Below are 6,015 nucleotides of genomic sequence, written 5' to 3'. Positions count from 1 at the left end.
CTCATTATAGATGGTTGTGAGCTACCATGTGGTTGCTGGGAATTGAACTCAGGATCTCTGGAAGAGCAGTCAGAGCTCTTAACCTCTGAGCCATCTCCCCGCCACCTCTTAAGTGGCAAGGAGTTTACAGCCGTCTTTCATCTTTATGCTGGCTAGACTCTTCAGCTTTATCTAATACAACTGCAAACTAGTTCCTGAGCAGACATTTCCACTCTCACCCTATAACAAGGATTCTGACTCCATTGGGTTTTATTGTTTGTTTGCTGTTTGTTCTTGAGGCTGGGTCTCATGTAATCCAGGCTGCTCTAACTCACTATATAGCTGAGATGACCTTGAACTTCTGATCCTCCAGCTTCTACCTTCTGAGTGATTATGGGGGAGTACCACCATGTGCATTTTACTCAGTGCTGGGGATGGAATCCAGAGCTACCTGAACACCAAGCAAGAGCTCTGCCATATGGGCTACAGCACCTTTCCTTGTTTCTTTTATGTTGTGTTTTGTTTTAAGACTAAGACTCAGTTGTGCAGTCCTAAATGGGATGGAACTTGCTATGTAGATCAGGCTGGCCTCAAAATCACGGGGATTCCTCTCCTGGTCCCTGAGCCTAGCTGTTGTTGTTTTTTTGTTGTTGTTTTGTTTTGTTTTTCGAGACAGGGTTTCTCTGTGTAGCTTTGGAGCCTATCCTGGCACTCGCTCTGGAGACCAGGCTGGCCTCGAACTCACAGAGATCCACCTGCCTCTGCCTCCCGAGTGCTGGGATTAAAGGTGTGGGCCACCAATGCCCTGCTTGTTTGTTTGTTTTTTGAGACAGGATTTTGCTGTGTAGTTCTGACTGTCCTGGAATTCACTCTGTAGACCAGGCAGGCCTCGAACTCACAGAGATCCTCCTGCCTCTGCCTCCTGGAGTGCTGGGATTAAAAGCATGTGCTACCACTGCCTGGATTGACACAGGGTCTTACTGTGTAGCTCTGGATAGCTTGGAACTCACTGTGTAGTGTAACATAATAAAGCTTCAAGCTGAAGATCTCAAAAAAAAAAAAACAAAGCAGCTGGTCACTAGCTCTTACTCTACCTCAGAATGAAAGGTGATTCTGGCCCCATCAAACCTCAGACTGTAACCTCTTCCTCAGTGTGGCTAGAGAATGAATCCCCAATATTGACTACTGAAGGCCCTGCTACTATCTTTTATACCCCTCTAGTGCTGGGATTAAAGGCATATGATCCCAAGTGCTGATCATCTTTGTGTGACCTGTTTCTTTTTAGGACTGAATCAATCTTGTGTAGATTTGGGTGGCTTTGGACTCACAGAGATCCTTTACCTCTTAATCCCCAGTCCTAGGATTAAAGGTATGTACCACCACCCTAGTTTCTGGCTGCTGGGATTAAAGGTGTGTATAACCACTGTCTGATCTCTATAGCTTGAGGCTGGTTTTGCCTTCTGAATTCTCAGACAAGCTTTAATAAATCATAAATATGTCACCACAATGTGGACAAGGCTGCCCTTGAACTCACAATGATCCACCTCTTGAGTGCTGGCATCAAAAACCTATACTACTGTGCCTATTTGTTTTGTTTGGAGACAGGACTTGATGTATCCCATGCTGGACTCATTCTTTTATGAGATCTTGTTAAAGATGATCTTGATCTTGTATATTTCTTTTTAATTACCTGTATGTGTATGCTGCTAGGTATTTTGCCTGAATGTACATCTGTGCACCATGTGGGTGCATTGCACAAGGAGGCCAGAAGGTGTTGGATTCTCTTGGACTAGAGTTTCAGTCAGTTGTGAGCTACCATGTGGTGGTGGGAATTGAACCCTGATCCTCTAGAAGAACAGCCAGTGCTCTTAACTGCTGAGTCATCTCTCTAGGCCTGACCTTAAACTTTTGCTCTTTCTGCCTCCAACTTCTAAGAGTTGGGATTACAGGTGTGCAACACAATGCCTACCTACCTCTAACTACTTTTAAAAATGTTTAGTTGCAGGCTGGAGAAATGACTCAGCTGTTAAAGGCTAGGCTCACAATAAAAAATGAAGTATTTATTTGTTGATGTCTTTAAAGTTTTGTGTGTTCTACACATCTAAGCAAGCTGAGACCTTGTGTTTCCTCACTCTGAAGAGAAAATTTAAACCTGGAAAGCCCTGGCCAATTTCAAAAGACTCCTGCCACAACCTCCCCACCAAAGTATAACAAAAGTCATTCCTTATATTTTTGGTTGTGAGCCTAGTCTTTAATGGCTGAGCCATATCTCTAGCCCACAAAAGTCATTCCTTGATGGGTAATCTTTTGTTTTTCAAGACAAGGTTTCTCTGTGTAGCTTTTGGAATCTGTCCTGGAACTCTTCCTGTAGACTACACATTGGTAATTTTAACACTCCAGCGGCTGAGACAAGAGGACTGCCATGAGCTCAAGGGGCTCAAGGTCTATTACAGAGTATGCTACAGAAAGAGATTCTGTCCCACCTCCCACCCCTGGCTGTTCTGGAACTTGCTCTGAAGTACAGGCTAACCTCAAACCTAGAAATCTGCCTTCATCTGTCTCCCAAATTCTGGGATTAAAGGCATGCGCTACCTCCACCTGGTTCATTGTAATTTTCATGAAGATAACCCTGGGAAACCTGCTCATTTTTTTTTTTTTTTGTTTTGTTTTGTTTTGTTTAAGGGAAGTGGAGGAGTGGATCTGGGAGAGAGGGAAGGGAAGCAGACAGGAGGGACCGTGAGGAGCAGGGGAAGGGGAACTACCATCAGGATGTAATGTATGAGAGAGAGAGAGAGAGAAAAGAAAGTGAAAATCAGGAACAAAACAAGGTTGCCCACTCTCTCCATATCTCTCTCTTCAATATTGTACTTGAAGTCCTAGCTAGAGCAATAAGACAACAAAAGGAGATCAAGGGGATACAAATTGGAAAGGAAGAAGTCAAACTTTCATGATGCAGATATTATAGTCTACATAAGTGACCCGAAAAACTCTACCAGGGAACTCCTACAGCTGATAAACACATTCAGCAAAGTAGCAGGATACAAAATTAACTCAAAAAAAAATCAGTAGCCTTACTATATACAGATGAAAAACAGAATGAGAAAGAAATCAGAGAAACATCACCCTTCACAATATCCACAACATAAAATATCTTGGGGTAAACAACATAAAATATCTTGGGGTAATGCTAACTAAAAAAGTGAAAGACCTGTACAGCAAGAACTTTGAGTCTTTAAAGAAAGAAATTAAAGAAGATGCCAGAAAACGGAAAGATCTCCCATGCTCTTGGATAGGTAGAATCAACATAGTAAAAATGGCAATCCTGCCAAAAGTAATCTATAGATTCAACGCAATCCCCATCAAAATCCCAACACAATTCTTCACAGACCTTGAAAGAACAATACTCAACTTTATATGGAAAAACAAAAAACCCAGGATAGCCAAAAGAACCCTGTACAATAAAGGAACCTCTGGAGCATCACCATCCCTGACTTCAAGCTCCTGAAAACAGCTTGATATTGGCACAAAAATAGACAGATAGACCAATAGAATCAATTGAAAATCCTGATATTAACCCACACACCTATGAACACCTGATTTTCAACAAAGATGCTAAATCTATACAATGGAAAAAAGATAGCATCTTCAACAAATGGTGCTGGCACAACTGGATTCGGACATGCAGAGGACTGCAGATAGATCCATACCTGTCACCATGCACAAAACTTAAGTCCAAATGGATCAAAGATCTCAATATAAATCCAGCCACACTGAACCTTCTAGAAGAGAAAGTGGGAGATACCCTTGAATGAATTGGTACAGGAGACTGCTTCCTGAGCATAATACCAGTAGCACAGATATTGAGATCTATAATTAATAAATGGAACCTCCTGAAACTGATAAGCTTCTGTAAGGCAAAGGACACAGTCAGTAAGACAAAACAACAGCCCACAGAATGGGAAAAGATCTTCACCAACCCTACATCTGACAGAGGGCTGATTTCCAAAATATACAATAACTCAAGAAGCTAGCCACCAAAACACCAATCAATGAAATTAAAAAATGGGGCACAGAACTAAATAGAGAATTCTCAACAGAAGAATCTAAAATGGCTGAAAGACATTTAAGAAAGTGCCATCAGAGAAATGCAACTCAAAACAACTCTGAGATACCTTTTTTTTTTTTTTTTTGGTTTTTGGCTTTTCAAGACAGGGTTTCTCTATGTAGCTTTGGAGCCTATCCTGGCACTCACTCTGGAGACCAGGCTGGCCTTGAACTCACAGAGATCCACCTGCTTCTGCCTCCCGAGTGCTGGGATTAAAGGCGTGCGTCACCAATGCCCGGCTCTGAGATACCATCTTACACCGGCCAGAATGGATAAAATAAAAAACACCAATGACAACCTATGCTGGAGAGGGTGTGGAGAAAAAGGTATACTCCTCTATTGCTGGTGGGAGTGCAAACTTGTAAGACCACTCTGGAAATCAGTATGGCAGTTGCTCAGGAAAATGGGAATTAGTCTACCTCAAGATCCAGCAATTCCTCTTTTGGGCATATACCCAAATAATGCATGTTCATAAACAAGGACATATGTTCAACCATGTTCATACAAACCATTGTTTGTAATAGCCAGAACCTGGAGGCAACCTAGATGCCCTTTGACTGAAGAATGGATAGAGAAAATGTGGTACATTTACACAACGGAGTACTACTCAGCAGAAAAAAGCAATGGAATCTTGAATTTCGCAGGCAAATGGATGGAACTAGAAGAAACCATCCTGAGTGAGGTAACCCAGTCACAAAAAGACAAACATGGTATGTACTCACTCATATGGATTTTAGACATAAAACAAAGGATTACCAGCCTACAATCCTCTTCACCAAAGGAACTAGGAAACAAGAAGGACTAAGAGAAAAATGCATGGTCCCCGGAGAATGGGAAGGGCTAGGATCGCCTAAGCTAATTGGGAGCATGAGGGTAGGGGAGAGGGAGCTGGCTGAATGTGAGAAGAGAAGGGGAGAGGAGGAAATGGAGGAGCAGAAAGGTTGAGTTGGGGGAAGAATAGAGGTGAGCAGGATGAGAGATATCATAACAGAGGGAGCCATTATAGGTCCGAGGAGAAATCTGGCACTAGGGAGATTTCCAGAGATCTACAAGGATGACACCAACTGACAATCTAGGCAATGGTGGAGAGGCTACCCTAAATGCCCTTCCCCTATAATGAGACTGATGACTACTTTATATGCCATCCTAGAGCCCTCATCCAGTGGCTGATGGAAGCAGAGGCAGACATCCATGGATATACACTGAACTGAACTCTGGAACCCAGTTGCAGAGAGGGAGGAATGAAGATCAAGGGTGTCGGGACCAGGCTGGTGAATCCAACAGAAACAGCTGACCCGAACAAGGGGGAGCACATGGACCCCAGACTGCTGCCTGGGAGGCCATCACGGGACTGATCCAGACCCCTGAAAGTGGATGTCAAGGAGGAGGCCTCGGCACCTGTGGTAGTGGATTAGTATTTTTCCCTGATGTAAGAAGGGACTTTGAGTGCCCATCCCACGTGAAGGGATGCTCTCTCGGCAGGGACACGTTCCAGAGGGCCTAGGCCTGGCCCAGGATGATGTGGAATTTGGGGAGCCCCGGTGGAGGGCCCTACCCTCCATGGGGAGCGGAGGGGGGAGGGGGCTGGTGGGGGATTGGGGGGAAAGGGGAGAAGGGATTGACATGTGAAATCATAATTTTGTAAAAATTAAATTAAAAAAGAAATTAAAATAAAAATGAAATAAAAAAGAAAGTGAAAAAAAAAAAAAGAAAGAGAAATGAGTTGGTTATGTAAACCCAGTGACTGGTGTCCACACAAGGGGAAGACCCAGCAAAGGTGCCATATAAGCATATATGACCTCATGAAGAGTCAGCAAGGGGATGCCGCCCTCTCTTTGCCCAGAGGAGGCCTCAGGGGAATCCCACTGTGCTGGCTTTGTGACCTTCTAGGACTGTGAGAAAATGAGTTTCTGTGTAAGTCACCCTGTCTG

Source organism: Cricetulus griseus, chromosome 7 (genome assembly GCF_003668045.3).
Source record: "Cricetulus griseus strain 17A/GY chromosome 7, alternate assembly CriGri-PICRH-1.0, whole genome shotgun sequence".
NCBI classification, from domain to species: Eukaryota; Metazoa; Chordata; class Mammalia; order Rodentia; family Cricetidae; genus Cricetulus; species Cricetulus griseus.
This window is presented reverse-complemented; position numbering follows the sequence as displayed.